This window comes from Lissotriton vulgaris, unplaced genomic scaffold, assembly GCF_964263255.1.
Source record: "Lissotriton vulgaris unplaced genomic scaffold, aLisVul1.2 SCAFFOLD_234, whole genome shotgun sequence".
Taxonomy (NCBI): domain Eukaryota; kingdom Metazoa; phylum Chordata; class Amphibia; order Caudata; family Salamandridae; genus Lissotriton; species Lissotriton vulgaris.
The window spans coordinates 2028246-2048039 of NW_028251781.1; positions in this window are offsets into that span (position 1 = coordinate 2028246).

A 19794-nucleotide genomic window follows, 5' to 3' on the forward strand; every position below is an offset into this window, starting at 1 on the left:
AGTGCACTGAGCGTGCCCAGAGCTTGTAAATCCAAATGCTGCTGGTGGGCTTGCAGCACTGGTTGTACCACCCACAGAAGCAGCCTGTAAAATTGTGTCTCAGGTCTGCCATTGCAGAGCCTGTGTGCAGTCTGGTACTGCCATGCTGACTGGGCAAGTGCACCCACTTGCCAGTCCCTAAACCTTCCCTTTTCTTCATATCAGACACCCCTGTGGTAGGCCCAAGGGCAGGGTGCATTGAAGGTAAAAGTTAGGGCTAGCCCTGATGTGTGTGGCAGGTCCTAACAGTGAATTACAGCCATTTTCGTTTTTCACTATTGCAAGGCTATCTGTTCCCCATAGGCCAGAATGGGCAGTTTGATTATTACACCTTAAAATCCTAACTGACTCAGGCAACCAGGTAGAAATTCGAGTTTAGTATGCCTGAACTCAGAATGATAAAATACATCTTTTAGTGAAGTTGGTTTTAACATTCTGTGTTTGAAAATACCACTTTCAGAAAGTAGGTATTTTCTTGTCTAACTATCCAAGCCTGCCTCTGCTAGGTTGTGTATTCCTTGTCTGGAGTTTGAGTGACAGGGGCTAGGAGACAGGGTAAGTCAGCACAGGGCTGAACAGAGAGATCTACATGCAGATGGGTGGGAGGAGTTGCACCTGGGACCTGAATAGGGCTGTGTCTTCCCTCCACAAAGCTGGCTCCACCTCCTGTGGTGTGTCTGATGTCCCTGCCCTACACTGTGAAATGAAAGAAGGAGTCATGTAAACAGAGTGCTTCAGGACTGACCAGAACTGGTATGGACTAGTCAAAAGCATCTCTGCCTTCAGAGAACAAAGAGAAACTGTGTATAAAAAGGGGGACCTAGACTCCAGAGGATTAGATCACGTTTGGGAAGCAAGAAGAAACCTCTGCTAAGGAGAGGAACCAGAAAGACTAAGAAGAGACTATCCCTAAGCTGAAATGCTGGTTAGGGGATTGGCCTGCAGTGTTTGCCTGACTGCCAAAGAAAGGAGAGATGACCTTTGTGTGTACTTCCTGCAACTTTTGAAGGATCTTCAAGGGCATGAGAAAGAGCTTGCCTCCTGATGAAGTCTCAGGGACAAAAGACGTCACCCACCAGCTCCCCAAAAGTTCTTTGGAAGTGCCTGCAGTTGTGTTGAGCTTTCTAAGAGACTGTGTTTCGCAAGGAGGTGGAAGCGCGACTCACGAAGAAGTGTGTCGCTGCTGTAGCTGTCACATCGAATCAAAGAAGCATCTCGCAACACCGGAGAAGCGTGTCGCCACCGCAGCCGCTGTCGTCGCATCACTGAACAAGGGTTTCGCCGCTGTAGGTGTCGCATCGCTGAAGTGTCTTGCATCACTGGAGAACAGTGTCGCCGCCGCAGCCGTCGCATCACTGAACAAGGGTGTTGCCGCAGCAGTTGTCGCATCGTCTTGCCGAAGGGTCTCGCATCACCGGAGGAGCGTGTGGCAGGGCGTGTCACGGCTTAGAAGAATCGCAACATCACCGCACAGCTGTCGGGCATGCACGCATTGCGTCGCATCAAGGAAAAGACATCATCTTTTGTTGTATAGCGTTACACATCCTAAGATACATTGACTCAAAGCTTCACATTTTAAAGAGAACTAAGCTAATTCTACCATTTTAAGTACAGTATTGTGGATTTTTGTCTTTTGTAGTCTTGTGTTAAATCTATATATAGAATATTTATTTTTAATATACAACTGGTGTGGTGTCCATCTGTAGTGTTGTCCCTGGGTTACTGTATGTGTTCACAAATGCTTTTAGTGACTCTAGACATAGAGTCACTATACAGCAATATACCACAAAAAGAGGCCCTAAAAGCAGTAACCTGGTTCATAGATAAATACAATATACCCTGTTCGAAAACCTTTATCCTGGCAGGCTTGCATTTAATTTTAACTGAAAACATCTTTGAATTTGGAGATCAACTTTACCGCCAAAGAAAAGGAGTCAGTATGGGAGCCTCAGTGGCACCATCTATAGCTAACATCTACATGGCCCATTTACATCTACAATGAGGTGGCACCATTCCTTGAGTCTGTTTCCCATTGGTCCAGATACATAGATGATATCTTCTTTGTCTGGACCGATGGGGAACAGACTCTACAGGAATTCCTCACTTGGTTAAACTTGACAGATATAAATCTGAAATTTTCTGCCAACACCAGCAGAAATCAAGTTGAATTTTTAGACATCATAGTAAAACACACCTTAGGAAAATTAGAAGTTGGCTTATTTGTTAAGTCAACAGCTAGGAACACTCTGTTACATTTTAAAAGTAGGTAACATAAAAGTGATCTGGAGGGGCGAGAGAACATCTGTTGACCGTTTTTTGGAGTGACTCAATGCCCTGAACCCATTCCTCCATTTCACTTCGACAGTCACCAAAACCCATTTACCATTTTTGGACCTGGTGATTGAACCCTCCAACGGCACCTGAAAGACCAAGGTCTTCCACAAACCGACGGACAAGAATTCATTACTGGATTTTGGGAGCTTCCATCCTCGCCCTACGGGAGAATTTACCAGTGGGACAATTCTTCCGTATCCGTCGTAATTGTTCGGAGAGGGAGGATTTTGTGGCCGAATCAGAGGTTTTGACTGGAAAACTACGACAACGAGGTTAACCATTAAAAGTAATCAAAAAGGCTAGGAAAAGGGCCCTCAATGCCAATCGAGAGTCACTACTCATGAAAAATTTTAGACCTGAAATGAACAAGTCAGTTTTTGTGTCAACCTTCAATACGGCATCACACCATATTAAACGCCTAGTCATGCAGAATTGGAAAATTCTTAACACCGGGGGGATGAACATTGAAACACCACTCTTTTCATTCAGGGGCAGTCAGAACCTGAAGGATTTACTGGTACATACCAGACCCAGGGATCTGGGGGGAGTGAGGGAAACTAATGTACTACCTGGTTTACCAAGACTGATTGGTCACACTAGGTGCGGTTTATGCAATGTCTGTCACCTTACACGCAATTCTAAAACCATTGACCTTGGCCTTCGCACTCCCTGGGAACAGAGATCCCATACCAACTGCAATTCCCAGGTAGTGATATACTTGATTACATGCCCTTGCCAATGAAGGTATGTGGGGATGACAAGTAGAAAGTACGCGTGAGAATTACAGAACATCGCAGTACAATTAGATGTGAAAAGACCAACACTCGACTCACAGCTCATTTTCAGGAAAAAGGACATGGTATAGATGACTTGGAGCGGACCGTCATCGAAAAAATCCAACTAGGCAGATACCAAGCAGATGATCAAAATCTTTTGGTCCGGCGAAGATGGGTGTATCGATTGAAGAGTCATTTGGTAGGACTAAATGATGACATCCCATGGCAGGCACTGAGCAGACAGTAGATCGCCACTAAATAATCAGGCGGTCTAGTTCCATCACTTAATGAAGTCTATTGATAATGAAGATAAGCCTCTACAGTTAATTGGAGTCTTCCATGATGCATGATTACCTCAGTGTCTGGCCCTCCCCGTTATTTCTAAGTGGTTTTTCGGTCTATTTGACAACTTACCTGACAACTTACCCGAACATCCACTTATAGGTCCCTGGGGTGCTAATAATGAACGTGAGTGAGTCTACAATGAAGCACTATTTAGGGGGTATCCCTTGCTAAAACTCCAGGTTTCCCAGCTGAGTTTTTAATAACCTTACCCTCATGGAGGAAGCTTAGTTGGGAGGTTTGTTCATATCACACACCATTCACTTAATGACCTATATGGTGTCTGGGGCAAGCCCAGTCTCTGAGCGAGTGCTCCCTGTCCACTGACCGGCTTTAGCAGTAACCTCCTACAGCCGTTTTGGGTTTTTGTTTAAGGCTCTCTACCAAGTAACATTATTAATTCAGGGTCGTCTATGGGAAAATGTGTAATGCAAACATATAATTTTTAATTAAATTAAGCAGCGCCATAGGAGTCTCGAACTCTGAACGCGAAGCAGTATCCCTAACGCAAACTACATTTCCCATGGGTCCCTGTACGAGTGTGAGAGCGCACAACGTGACGACGTCTCCAGCGCGGTCACGTGGGACGCCCCAGCTGGTTTACAACATTTAGAGAACGGGGAAACACGGCGCGTATGATCTACGCGGTGTTACGGGTTGTAGGTGATTAAGCCAGGACGGGCCTACGGAACGGTAAGGAGAGGGCTCTAGGGGGTGAGCGCTTTCAGCGCAGGTGACAGCCAACATTCGATGAAGGCACTGTAATGCTATAGAGCAGTTTGTGACATTCCTATCAACAGACGTATACCAGGAGGCGGAGATTTCAAAGGTAACATCTCCTCCCATACTTATTTTCCAGATTGTGTTCCTCGGCGTCCTCCTCACCGGACACCAGTTCGAGTTTGTAATATATATAAACTCAATAAGTGAACCACCCAATATATACCACCTTGAGCGGGGGCACTTAAACAGTAAGAGTTATAGTTTGTAGTACAGTGATGGTCCCTCGGATATAGAGTGGGGCTAGGTACTAGGTATGAGTGATTACGTTAACGCAGGGACATGGATAATTATAAGGAATTGTGTCTTGTACATATTTGATTATACAGGGACAAGTGACAAGTTGAGCAGGAGTCCGTGCATAATATGCGATCGGGGTCTATGACTCTACACTAGACAATGAATTTTAATGGCTATAGACATAGACATGACACAAAAAAATTGAAAGAAAGAGTAGGTGTATTTTAATAAGGGATTGCAACACCTTCTCTCTCCTCTCTCTCTTTGCTATAGCGAATGTTCTCCCGCATTTGAGGGGACACTCTTCACATACAATACAGGAGAGGTACGGATCGATTTGACCTACCCCCCTGTCGGGGTACTATTTCTCCCAAGTACGGGGGAACCCAGAGTGACACCGAATGCGACGGTCCTGAAGAAGACCGGAGTGACCTTATAGGTGCATACAGAGCGGTCGAAACATATTGACTCTGGCAGTGGTAGGAGGGAAGCCTTGAGGTTCCTAATTATCTATTTGAGGCGTTTTCCCATCCTTTTTCATTCATATTTTAATCCTGGTATGGGTGTCAAGAAAAGTTTAATAAAGATTGTGTTCTGGTTGACACCTTTAATCAGTTTTAATCACTCCCCATACTGCACTTTTTCATCGCACTCCTCGGTTGAGATCACTTGGTGTTTGCACGATTCTCACCAATTTATGTGTTAAGTGTTGTCTATGTCTACTTGTCCTGACTATATGTTGTGTTAAGAGAAATTTATTATTTTTTCCCCCTCCCTCATGCTCCGCCCTGTGTGGGGATACACCAGGGCGTATAGTTATCAGGCCCAATGATGAAGCATGTCACATACCTTGGTATGTGAGTGAGGGCAGTTTTCTCAAATAGAGTGATTTGCCCTATTGGGGCCCTCTCTGTTTGTTGTGTATACATGTATTTTTTATGTTACCTACTCTATTCACCCCTCATGTGTGTACAATTGAGGTTCTTGGGGGTCTAGGGTGGTAGAGTTTAATCTAATTTGACCCTCGCCCCTCTTTTGTGATTGTACATTTTAAAAGTAACCATCCGAGATGCCAGAAACAAAGCATCCCTTTTTCCTAATTTTTTAGAGTCAGAGGTAACTGCACGAATCTTACAGATTTTGATAATCAAGAGCGGTTACCATGAAAAAGAAATTTCTGGCCAGAGGCTACCCTCACCGGCTGGTGGGGGAGTCCTATAAAAGAGCACGGTTCTTTGATAGAGATCAACTCTTCAACAGCAATAAAACAAAAACAGACCCCAAATTGGTGTGCATTACCAAACATTCTACCCATAACTCTAAAAAACACAAATTATTAATTCTAATTGGCATCTTCTAAACAGAAATCCTGACCAAAGGAAGATCGCTAAACCACTCTTTGCTACTGTTGAAATAAAAACATCAAAGACATATTAGTACATTCCAGATTCATCTCCAAAACAGCTGATCCTCCATTTATACAAAAAACTATTGATGGTAATGTACCTATCAAAGGTACCGTCAGATGCTCTTGATGTAAATCATGTAACAGCATACTAACAGGAGAAAATTTGACTCTGAACAACTTTAACATAAAAACACAAGGACTATGAAATTGTAAAACTCAAAACGTTGTTTATCTCCTCCTATGTCCTTGTAACCTAGGTTATGTGGGAGAAACATCCAGATACAAAACAAATTTCCTCTTCCAAAATCTTTGGGGGGTGAAAAATCCTTACAGATCGTTAATTTATATAGCGACCAGCCTATGGGTGTGAGGAAAATCTTTACACGGGTGACCAAATATACAGAACTACTTTTGTCAAATAACAATTGTTGGACAAGGGCCTACTTTCACACATGAGCTTTGATATGTATTATTTATTAATAATCTTGTTAAAATATCAGTACAGTACTGAAGTCACTTTATACAATTTAAAACAAATGATCACAATATTTAAAAACATAATTGATGAGAACTTTCAAATTCACAATTTTTTAGAGAATTTTTTTTTTTTTGCAACACTACATTTATTAGAAAACAAAAAAATTGTTGACGCGGCGTTTCGTTGATCTACACAATCTGCACCTTCTTCAGGACATTGTTGTTCATTACAAACACATCTAGAAAGATATACAATAACAATTAGTTAAATCAATGAGCCTGCTCATGTTTTTCTCCTATCTTAAGTGTTAAACATGTCTATTCATTTCATATGTCAATCCCTGACTGTTTATTTAGGTATACATTTATTCTTTCCCTCTTATTTGGTAATGCAGAACGACAATTTAATTGTAAATAGTGCGCAGAACGACAATTTGGCTATAGCGCGATAGAAAATGGACTATAAAGCACAAAACTGAAGGCTATCTCCCATTCCAAAATGGCGGTCAAATGGCGAAGAGCCACAGGGGAAGTTGCCCACTGGTGTCACGGTTTACTTTTTGTTTACTCCTTGTTTACAATTAGTAATCCTTGGAAAAACTAGCCTTTAGCTCTAGGTTAGCCTCCTCATCAATGGTCTCATTTCAAGGGGATCTATATCGAATGAACGACCTCAGACCCAAGGGATTCCGGCACTAAATTTTCCTAAAAATCTTGTAAATTTAAATAACATCGTGTACCGGAAACTTAGGTCTTAAGGAATAGACACAGAAAATGAACATCGCCAAAAATCTAATAAAATTAAAATCGGCGCAGCCAGTATATAGAGACTCAGAGAAAAATGCAAAATAGAACATATTATAAACAAACTAAGAAATTTAGTCCCAAGAATATGACAATAATATTGAAACGGCAGATCCCAAACATCCTCTAAGATGGCCGCCACAATTACGCACGGAATATCCCATTCCACCAGCGAGTTAAACATGAACCTCTCCCACGGTAATAAATGGGAACTCACTTCGGCAGACTACATTGTTTCTGACTAATATAATAAAAACGTTTCACTCACTAACATAGATGTACAGTGTAAATAAACTCGCAGCGAAATTAGGAAAGAATATAAACTGCGCCCAATGAACTAAACATAACGTTAAGATGGCCGCCAACTAAACGAGAGAATAAAGCCCGTCTGAAAGATAAAACCACAGGTGGAATGGTTTAAGCACAATTAACCTATTAGGAGGCCTATATAAGCACTAGAACTGCCAGTGGATAGTAATTACTACCTGCAAGACGGTCAAGGTGGACGCCCGGAAAACGCGAGGAAGAAAATTCGAAGTAAGTAAAGACCCGAGCCCAAAAAATAGTAAACCCTAAAACTTTTTTAATTAAAACAGGACTGAGCCGACCTAGATACCAAAAACATTTCTCCCCCCTGTTTTTTCTCTAGATGAAATAAGAATCCTTCCTGTGTTTTTAAGAGAAGCTTCGCCACAAAAGCAAGAGCAAGCTGTTAAAAGACATGGTCTAAGGTAAGAGCAATCGACCTTGAAACAGGGAACTAAAGATAGAAAGCCTTGCTTTAATCCTCAACTAAATCCCCATACTTTTTATTTCTTTGGGTTTCTTCAAGACCAGAAATAAAAACCTGAACCAAATACCGGGCTAAGAAAAGGAAGACCGTCTTTTGCATAAGAATCGCCTATAAAGCATCCCAGGTATTTATGATTCTACCCTAAAAACCAGGGAATAGAATAGGAAAGTACTAGTAAAAATAGTAATACATGTAATTTCCCGACAGGCTTTATGATTTCATACACTAACGGAGGAGCGGAAGAATATTAACCCACTCCATCTATGAAGAATACTTACTAGAGAAAGGTAAAAAAGCAATCAGTAAGGTGGATTGAGATAAAACCAAAACAATACCTTGAGGTGATCTAATGACCCCGTTTATTTTTACATAAATATTTCACAGAAATCGAGATAACTCCGACATGGTCACATATCGCCAATTCTTTTTAAAAAAAGCGACTGACCAATCAACAGCTTAATTTGAGGTATGTATAAAACTAACACACCCCAGATTGAAGTAAAAGCTGAAATGGTTATAAATCATAATAATAACTTAAGACTATGATGATTGAGTTGTGATATCTGATGTTAAATAGGTATCTATCTCTAACCAACCGCCTTAGAATAACAGGCATGAAAGGATGCAAGTGAAAGGGTGTGACCAAACTAAAGTTGTGGGATTCACAAATACTATATAGGTTTGTTTTCGAAATAGAGCAACCCTACAACTGTAAAATCTTTTGAAATATCCGTAATATACAGAGTGTAAACAATTGTGCCGTTACGGTCCAATTAATAAGAATGTTTTGGATCATAGGATGTATCTGCGAGTAAATACCTAAATGTTTGTTGTACTATATAGATGACTACAGGTAAATTCTGTTCTGCCAAAGATTCAATACATCTAATGATGTAGAAATGTTAACATTTTATCCTTTTGTGTTTTAAATTTATAGTGATTTTAACTTACACACTGTCCTGAAGAAGGTGACGACATAATATCACAGAAACGCTGCGTCGACAATTTTTGTTGTGTGATAAATTTGTTGCATTGAAAGAACCTTTTTTTAACTGTATTTTGATTTTGTCAGATAAAATGTTATATCAAATGTTTTAATATATTTTTTTATTCAATAAATGTATGTACTTGTTTCATAAGATGGTATGAACAGACAATAATATCTAAAAATAAAAAAAACCTTTTTTATACAATTTACACTTTAGTGTTGACATCCTTATTAACTTACGCTATGTTCAGATAGGCAAAATGATGTTTACTAAGGCACATTGAAATTGACTGTGAATTTGTTAGTCCCGTCACAACTTTAATACGTGTGTTGGCTCACCCCAAGCTCCTTTCTGTAACCCCCCAGAGACGCAAGTCTTTTCTCCTAGACTACATGAAAAGGGAACTTTTATTTTTGTCTGCCTAGAACCCCTTCCCTTTTCAACAAGGGTTTCTCCTTCCTAATTTGAAGGCCATAGAAAATGGGCCATAGGAAATAATGTTGGAAGAAATTCACCACTTTAAAATGGCGCTCAAGAGAATGCGCGGCCATACCAATATTGAATAAAATTCAAGCTTACAATTTACAGTTTTGAGTTGGCAATAGAGAGAATACTGGAAGGTGTAAAGATAGAATTAGGCTATATATTACAAAAATACTAAAGGAAGAATCAAAACGGCCCGCTAAAATTAAGAAAACGATTAATCACTTTCTATAACATTGGAGTAAAGACAAAACACCCCTGTGTAGAACTATAATTTACCTAAATACAAGGTCGATATAAATAGGACTATACACAGGCTTGTTTAAACCCACAACAAGATGGCGGCCGTGTAAACTGGATTAGTTTGAACCACACTAAACCATCAGTCCTAATGATAGCCAATTGAGCGTTCAATTGCCAATTAGGCAAGCCATAAAAAGGAAGCCACATCTTCCCTAAACTCACTTGCCGAAAGAGAAGGGAGAAGGAGGACGTCGATCTGGACTCGTCTATCTACAAGTAAGTACTAGAGGGAGGAATGCACTTTGACGGTAAACTTGAGCCCTTGGGAACAAAAACTAATGGGTTATACCTGTTACTTCACAGTTTGGACGAATTTAAAAATTCCAAACCAGTGGCATTGCTCAAATAAAAGGAAGTAATGACAGAGATGACCCCATAGAAAAAACTTTTGAGAAATACCTAAGGTAAGAAGATTCCTATTGATTGGGAAAATTAGGTGACAGGATCACATAAATAAGATTCAATAAGTGACTTCATTTCCTTATTTGTTTTAGATTTAAAAGAGGGAATCCATGATCTTAAGAGGAAATACATCCTCCCCACACTCACACTCTTGAAAAGATTTTTAGCGGTAAGAATAAGTGGGATTTGGGGCATAAGGAAATAAGAAACAAGCAATAAAAAGAGGAATATTGTGTAATGATGATACAATATTTCCCTTAAATAGGAAAATATACCGCCTCTTCATAAATAATTCAGGAGAAGGTTCAAGACCATTTTCTAAGGTAATTGTTTATCTTATATGATATATGGCAGGAATAATGCAGAAAGGATTAAAATCCCTAACGGCATCTTATTTTCCTGCAGTAAAATAATACAGGAAAATAATACGGCTGGATATCAGAACAAACTTGCCAGGAAGGAAATATTCCCTAGGTAAGAACATTTTTGAATAAGTCAGGGTTTGATCATGATAAAGATGAAGGGCAGAGTTAATGGTCTCTCTTTCCGTCGTAATACAGCTTGACTTATCTGAAAGCTCCCAAGTTTTTATTCGCACAGACTATTGGAGGTCCCGTGCAGACCCAATAGGTATGAGACATCTAATTTCTGAACGATTCTAAAATTATAAAATAGAATTGTATAAAAAATAGACTTGTGAGAATTTCTTGATGGGTTACCAAATAAGAGGGACAGAATAAATATATACCTGAATAAACAGTCAGGGATTGACATATGAAATGAATAGACAGTATATACATGTTTAACACTTAAGATAGGAGAAAAATATGAGCAGGTTCATTGATTTAACTAATTGTTATTGTATACCTTTCTAGATGTGTTTGTAATGATCAACAGTGTCCTCAAGAAGGTGCAGATTGTGTAGATCACTGAAACGCCGCGTCGACAATTTGTTTGTTTGCTAATAAATGTAGTGTTGCAAAAAATGTATTTATTTATTTTCTCTAAAAAAATTGTGAATTTAAAAGTTCTCATCAATTATGTTTTTAAATGTGGGGCGTGGTCAAGCAGCATGGCCGACAGGAGGTGAGCTCCTTCGGCTCCCTGCCGGGCGCCGCTTAAATCCTGTTTTAATGATCCTTCTAGTCCACCTCGGAGTGCGGATTTGAGCACCCGCGATCCCTGACCGTGCCCCTGAAGCTGTGGGCGACCGGATCGCCGACGAGCTCGACCCGACTGGACTGCCGCAGAGCCTGCCTAAAATCGAGGCCAGGGATTGCAGCCTGCCCCAACCATCGGCTGTCACAGACACGGGGGGACCCATTGCCATCGGGGCCCCCCGTAGTTACCACGGTACTGGAAGGGGGCACAGAGGCCGTCGAGGGACGAGACGTCTGGGTGGATTGTGCCTACCGTCCGGCCGCGGGCCTGTGGTGGAGGTGCTGACTGCCACAAATTGAGGCTGGGGATTGGGCCTAGTCGCGGCAGTAGCACAGGCTTACCGGAGGGCCCCACTGCCATCGGGGGACTTCGCGGCGGAGGAGGCGGTGGCGGGAGCCCAGATTGCTGTACCGGCCGGTTCAGGAAATGGTGAGGAGCTGCTGGTGCCGGTGGCTGAGACGGGCGGCGCCGTCTCGGGAAGCCTGGTGCGGGGGAGTCTGCCAACCACGGAGCTGCCTGCCCCGGCAGGGTTGCTCTCCTGCAGGGTGCCTCCTGCTGTCTGGGATCCGGCCCCTGTATCCGAATTGTGCCCAGCCCTAAGGTGAGGAGGCGGCCTGTCCACTCAGGACAGGGCCGAGCGAGCTAGGGGCTGGGGACAGGACCTTCACGTCGAACCTGTGGGGGGACAGGTTTCCAGGACACTTGCGCCATCAAGGGGGCCTTTTCCCCCCTCCTTCTATGGGGAGAGTACTGGTGGACGCCATATAGACAAAGGCCTGAGTCCCGAATGCCCGGAGGCGGGCTACCTGTGACTGACCTGGGAGCCGCGTACTTGGCCCCTGGAACAAGTTTCTCCTGGAGCTGGGGGACCCACGTCTGTGAGGGCTATCCACTAACACTGGACCATACACCTTGGTGTGCAGTGCTTAGCTGTCCGGTGGCCTGGAGGTGACGGTGGGTGTCTACTGTGTTTGCACCCACATAACGCCGTCCGTGAATCGGTGGCTGGACCTGGCCTCTCCTTATGGTACATCGGATCCTGAGTTGCATTCCCGTGGTCCTCTCCTGACCTGGCCTGCATGAGTGTGGGACAACTTGAACAGGTGGCCGTGGTCCTGAGTGCCGGCTCCTAGAGGACGATCCCTCTAGGGATGCGCAGGCCAGAGCTACACGTGTGACACCCCTGGTCAGTGGGGGGCCCGGCTGTGGATATAGTGGGCCTGGTGGCCCAGAGTCCAGCCCGTGCGGGTCATCTGCATGGGCTGCTGTGCCGACGAACTAGCGGATAGGGAACGTTTGGGAGGTCCGGCACCGCACTTCATTATGCCCAAGGATAGAACACCTCGGGCGGTGCAGCTCAACACCATCACACAGTATACTACGCAGAGGCTTCCTTCTCAGAGACTTACCCACCAGTCGGGGCAGGAGGAGGGGGGTCCGGCACCCGAGGAGCCATCATGAGAGGAATTATTAAAGGCGATACAGGGATCCCACTCAGCCTTGGAACGTCAGATCGAGACTGTATCCATTGATGTGAACCTCCTACGGTCCGACCTGCGCAAAGTGGCTGATAAAGTCACGGATGTGGAAGGAAATATTACTCAACTGCAAGGGGAGGTGGCGTCCCTCAAGAAAACGGTCTCCCAACTTGCGGCCACGACGACGGCTCTGGAGCGGAGGGCGGAGGACGCAGAAGGGAGAGCGTGCCGCAGTAACATCTGTGTGCTGGGTATCCCGGAACGGGCGGAGGCGGGCCACCCGGAACCTTTCCCTGAGCACTGGATTCATACGGTGCTGTGCCCTGAGGGTCTGTCGGACGTATTTGTGATAGAGAGGGCACACAGAGCGTTTGTCCCACCCCGAGGCCTGGCTTCCCTCCTCGGGCCCTCATCGCCAAAATCCTTAACTACCGTGATCAAGACTGCATCCTGCGAGCGGCGAGAGAAACCAAAGACCTTATTTTTGAGAATGCGAAGGTGTCCATCTTCCCGGACTATACACAGCTAGTTCAGGAACAGCGCAAGTCCTTTCTGGCATTCAAACAAAAGCTCAGGGAGATGCACCTGCAGTATATGCTGCTCTACCCAGCGAAGCTCAAGGTTATCTCCCAAGGGAAGGCCCACTTTTTCGAAGCTCCAGCGGATGTGTGGGAGTGGCTCGAGATCCGGGGAGATGATCTCCCTCCTGGAGAACGGGCAATGGTTCGGAGCACATGGGGGACCAAACCACGGAGGCGGCGCAGCTAGGAGACGACGTCGTGGATCCCGTGAGGATGAGAGTGTAGAGAGTAACCACGTTATGGTGGGAGAAGATGGCTTCCTACACATGGATGTACCGGCAGCGTCCCAACCTACATCACCTGGGGAGATCCTGGTACCTGATACATTGCTGCCCTCTGCGGAGGAGGTTTCCCCGACCAGTGCAACGGTCCCGGAGACGGCTGGAGCGCAGGGGCAGAAGCCAGATGGTCTATCGTGAGGAGGAGCCATGGCATTCGCTACTTTGCTGCACTTTGGACAAATTGCGAGACACTGCCTGGACAGTAAGAGGGCTGTGATGGTTGAGGGGTGCTCTGCCTAATGCTGGGATTTGGGAGTGGTGGGCGCGGGTGGGGGTCGGGGGGTTGTGCTAAGGATGATCTCTGGTATTGTTCATACTGAGGTGGAGTTTGGGGGAGGATTTTTTTTCACCCCTTCTTTTAGGTCCTGGAGAGCGGCCTGGGGGGGGTTCGGGTTGAGGGGGTAGTTGTCTTCCGGGGTTTCTTTTGCTTTTCTGAGTTCGTTTTGTTAGGAAAGTTGATGGGGCAGCTGTGTACGTCCTGGCACCAGCGTGGGGAGGGCATATCGGCGGGTTCAGTTGTTGCTCGTATATTGCTCGTTGGAGGGGGTGGGGTTGAAGGGGATATGTTGTTGGGGACGTTGTAGGCATCGCATGTATGACACGTTGGGCGCGGGGTTGGAGGCCCGCTGAGATTGCTGTGTGGGGGGATGGTGGCACACATGGTGGACAATGGGATACAAGTTAGTCAGCTGGAATGTGAGGGGGCTTGGTACCTGCACGAAACGATACAGAGTATTGTCTTGGCTTCTTAGACACAAGGTTTCGATTGCATGTTTACAGGAGACTCATCTCACTGAGGAGGGGGCGCAGAAACTAGTCAAGAAATGGCGGGCCAGGTGTTCCATTCCTCCTATTCCTCATATGCTAGAGGGGTCCTGATCTGGGTGGCGCCGGGGGTCCCATTTGCATTGCTGTATGTAGAGGCGGATATCCAGGGTAGATATTTGCTCCTTAGGGCTCGCTTGGATGGTAGGGAGATTGTCCTTCTGAATATGTATGCCCCGAATCTGGATGACCTGGGCTTTTTCCTAACTCTGCAGGATGTACTGGTAGATGACCTAGAGGCGCGAATTTTCTGGCTAGGAGATTTTAATTGTGTTCTGGACCCGGTCCTAGACAGGTCCCCGCCGAGAGAGGGCACGAAACCCCGAATGATGGGACAGCTTCAAGCGGTTATGGCAAACATAGGAGCTGTCGATATTTGGCAACAGGCTAATCCGGAGCTGCGGGTTTATACCTGTTTATCCCCGACTCACAATACCCACAGCCGCCTTGATAGGGTGCTGGTCGCTAACGCGGACAGCAACATGTCTATGGTAGTGACGCATCAGGCGCGCTATCTTTCCGATCACTCCCCGGTGACCTGCTTGGTAAATTGGGGGGCTCCGGTTTCCCGTCCACGTACTTGTAGATTCCCAGTGGACGTCCTCTGTGACTCCGTGGGCAAGGCACACGTCGAGAAGGCCCTGACAGATTATGTAGATCTTAATTGGGAGGTGGGGGACTTGACGCTGTCCACTAAATGGGAGGCCTTGAAGGCCGTGGTGAGAGGTGCCAGTATGGGATTGACTTATGGAGTCCGCAAACAACTGCTCAGGGACTTGCAGACAGCAGAGGAGGAGTTATTGCGCGCCCAGATCTCCGGGATCCCTGACGACCTCCAGCGCGCAGATGAGCGAGTAGCCCAGGAGAAACTGGACCGTCTGGATAAGTACACCCTCGGCCAATACAGGCAGAGACTTAACAGGGAGGGTGACAAATCGGGGCGACTGCTGGCCTGGATCCTCCGTAGGGAACACACCCCGGAACGCATATTGTCTCTGAGAGACCCCTGTGGCAAGGTTGTCCACTCAGAAGGAGAGCTTTTGGAGGCTCTTAGGTCCCAACTTCAGCGGGTGTATACTGCGGACCCGGGCATTTCTGAGGCCTCCTATTCCCCCTATTTGCAGGGGTTGACCCTCCCTTCGGTCTCCACACCTGTCCAGAAGGAGTTAGATGTGGCGATCTCGGCGGCGGAGGTGCGGGCAGCTCTTGCCCGCTTGCCGCGGGCAAAGACGCCGGGCAGTGATGGCTAACCGCCGGAATTTTACCAGGAGTTCGGAGCCGTGATGTTGCGTCTTCTAGAGCAGGTCTACACCGAGCCCTTCAAGACTGGGGCACTCCCACCGAGCATGTCCAGTGGAGACATATGTATGATTCTTAAACCAGGGGGGGGACAAGCCCGACCCTTCCGCATATCGTCCTATCACCATGATTAATACCGACGTTAAAATCTTAACTAAGTTATTGGCCACTCGGTTGGCCCCCCATATGGCGCATTTGGTCCAATGCGGTTTCATTCCTGGGCGTAACACCGCCATGAATTTGAGGCGCTTGAATCATATCATACATGAGGCTCAGGGGTCGGAGGAACAGATGGTGCTTGTATCAATCGGCCTGGCTAAGGCGTTTGATACAGTGGATTGGGCTTACCTACAGGAGGTTCTTCAGGTAATGGTGATGTTGCCTAGGACTCTGTAAGTATTACAGAATACATTGTGCCCCCTTCCCCCTAGGGTCTTTCGCATGCTGAATACGCTCCTCATGTCCCTGCTTTGGGCTGGCCGGTGTAGCCGGGTTGCACTCCATACAGTAGTGCGATCCTTTGATTAAGGAGGCCTTGAAGCCCCACTCTTTGATCTATATTAATATGCTGCACAGCTGCTGCCGGCCACCAGATGGTTCGCGGGAATAAAAGTCTGAGAGACGCAGTTATTGGCAGGTAGAGCGACGGAGCAAGAGCTTCACGTCGCCTTGATGAGGGGACCGGGGGCGAGTACAACTCTGCCCTACATTGTGAGGCATACGCCGAATGTCTGGCACCGCTTCGTGGAGAGGGTGCTCCGTTCTGCACCCTTCTATGGGGACCTGTTGCTTTGGATCCTGGCGCCTATGGTGTCATTGGAGGAGCAGATGTTCTATCGGGTCTGGCGAGAGGAGGGATGTGAGACCCTGGCGGATTTATATCCCTCTGAAACCTTCCTGTCTTATGAACAGGCGGAGGAGGCTTTCGCTCTGGGTAGAGGACAGTTCCTGCATTACCAGGGTTTGCGAGATGTGGCGAGGTCGCTATGGACACAATATCTGGAGGTTCCCCCAATGAATCACACTCTAGGCATTATCTTGTCCTGTGTGAGGGGGCGTTGACTAATTTCACTGTTATATGCGGCTATGTGGAGAGACTCTGCACCCCCGGTCTCCCCGGCGTGGGCGGCGTGGGAAGAGGATTTGGGAGCTCCGATTGAGCGGGATCAACGCAAGCGAATAGGGACCCTTATGAAGAAGGTCTCATGTGATGCGCGTTTTAAGTTAATACATTTTAATTTTCTGCAAAGCACCTATCTTACTCCGGTCTTACTGCAGCGTTACTCCCCAGATAGAAGGGATGACTGCCCCAGATGTGGAGTGGGGGGTGGGGTTCCTGCACTTGTCCTTGGGATGCCCTATGGTTCAGAGTTTTTAGGAGAGGGCGGTGGACCATATCACTGCCACTACGGGGATTCGCATTCAGCTGACACCCTTATACTGCTTGCTGGCTTTAGTACCTAGGCCTAAGAAGAGGAAACTGGCTTATAAATTGATGCACTTGATGCTGGTGCTAGCTAGGCGTCGGGTGGCTATTACCTGGATGGGTCAGAAGGCCCCAAAGATTCCCAAGTGGTTGAATGATGTGCAGGAGTGGTCCCTGGCGGAGGTAGCACACATGCAAAGCTGTAGGAGGGATGAGAGACTGCAGGAGGACCTGTTGGCATGGCGTTGGCGTATGCTCTGTGCCGAGATTGGGGTCCTGGATCGCACCTCGCATAGTGAGTCGGAGGGGTCGAGTGGAGACTTATTCTCACCAATGGATTCGGGCACGGAGGAGGAGCATGGAGTCATCCCCGGAGCTGCACGGGAGGTGCAGTGAAAAGTGGGTGCTGGCCCAATACTCACATGGGGCAAGCTGCTGTCTGATATCTGGAGTAATGTCGTTGAAGCATATGTATTTCAGTGTGACCTGTGGTCGTCTAGCCGTGCCTTAATGAGTCTGTCAATGTGCATATGTGCCGTTTTTGATGCTGTGCGGGGAAAGTTGATGTTTGTTCTTATGTGAAAAACCCAAAATAAAGTTTAAAAAAAATTAAAAAATTATGTTTTTAAATATTGTGACCATTTGTTTTAAATTGTATGAAGTCACTTCAGTACTGTACTAATATTTTAACAAGATTATTAATAAATAATACATATCGAAGCTCATGTGTGAAAGTTTGCCCTTGTCCAACAATTCTTATTTGACAAAAGTAGTTCTGTCAATTTGGTAACCTGTGTAAAGATTTTCCTCACACCCATAGGCTGGTCGCTATATAAATTAGCGGTCTATAACGATTTTCCACCCCCCAAAGATTTTGGAAAAGGACATTTGTTGTTTTGTATTTGTTACCCATTCCTTTTCCAGTAAATGGGTATCAATCAATCAATCAATCAATCAGGAGTTTGTTAAAGCGCGACTACTCACCCGTAAGGGTCTCAAGGCGCTAGGGGTGCAGGTTCCATTCCATCAAGGAAGGGGTCTGTCGAAGAGCCAGGTTTTGAGGTTTCTTGCGAAGATGGGGAGCGATGTTGTCTGTCTGAGGTGGAGCGGAAGGGCGTTCCATGCTTTGGCCGCGAGGAAGGAGAAGGAGCGGCCTCCCGATCTGGTCTTTCAGGTGCGGGGCACCATGGCGTAGGAAAGCTGGGCTGATCGTAGGGTCCTTTGGGGTGCGTGGAATTTGAGTTGGCTGTTCAGGTATGCTGGTCCGGTGCCGTGGAGGGCCTTGTGTGCATGGGTGAGCATCTTAAAGGTGATTCTCGCCTCGACGGGAAGCCAGTGGAGTGTGCGCAGGTGCTGGGAGATGTGGCAGTGTTTTGGCAGGTTGAGGACCAGTCTTGCGGCGGCGTTCTGGATGTTCTGTAGCTTGCAGATGAGGTTTTTGTTTATTCCGGCGTAGAGTGCGTTGCCGTAGTCGAGTCTGCTGGTGACCAGGGCGTGAGTGACTGTCTTTCGGTGTTCGAGGGGGATCCATTTGAAGGTCTTACTAAGGAGGCGGAGGGTGTGGAAGCAGGAAGATGAGACAGAGTTGATCTGGCAGTCCATTTTGAGCTCGGAGTCCAGGATGATTCCAAGGTTGCGTGCGTGGTCTGTGGGGGTTGGCGGGTTTCCGAGGGCGGTGGGCCACCAGGTGTCGCTTCAGGCGTCGGGGTTTGGGCCCATGATGAGTACTTCTGTTTTGTTGGTGTTTAGTTGAAGGCAGCTGTTTTTCATCCATTTGGCGACGGCTTCCATGCCTTCTCGAAAGTTGCGTCTGGCGGTGTTGGGCTCGTTGGATAGGGAGAGGATGAGCTGGGTGTCGTCTGCATATGACACGATGTTGAGTCCGTAGGTTCTGACGATGAGGGCAAGTGGAGCCATGTAGACATTGAAGAGCGTCGGGCTGAGGGATGAGCCCTGGGGGACTCCGCAGGTGATCGGTGTGGGGTCCGAGAGGAAAGGGGGGAGTCTGACCCGCTGTGTCCTGCCGGAGAGGAAGGAGCAGATCCAGTTGAGGGCTTTGTCCTGGATTCCTGCATCGTAGAGTCTGCGTATTAGGGTGCGGTGTGAGACTGTGCCGAACGCCGCTGATAGGTCGAGGAGGATGAGGGCTACTGTTTCTCCTTTGTCCAGTAAGGTGCGGATGTCGTCTGTTGCGGCGAGGAGGGCGGTTTCCGTACTGTGTTTTTTTCTGAACCCGGTTTGTGAGGAGTCGAGGATGTTGTGTTCTTCAATGAATGTGGCGAATTGGCTGTTGATGGCTTTCTCGATGACTTTCGCTGGGAATGGGAGCAGGGAGATGGGTCTGTAGTTTTTTAGGTCGGTGGGATCCGCTGAGGGTTTCTTTAGGAGGGGGTTGACCTCGGCGTGTTTCCAGTCGTCGGGGAACGAGGCGGTCACCAGGGAGCGGTTGATGGTTTGGCGGAGCATGGGTGCGATGGTGTTGGCGGCTCTGTTGAAGATGTGGTGGGGGCAGGGGTCCGTGGGGGCCCCTGAGTGGATTGACTTCATTGTCTTCAGTGTGTCTTCGGTGGTGA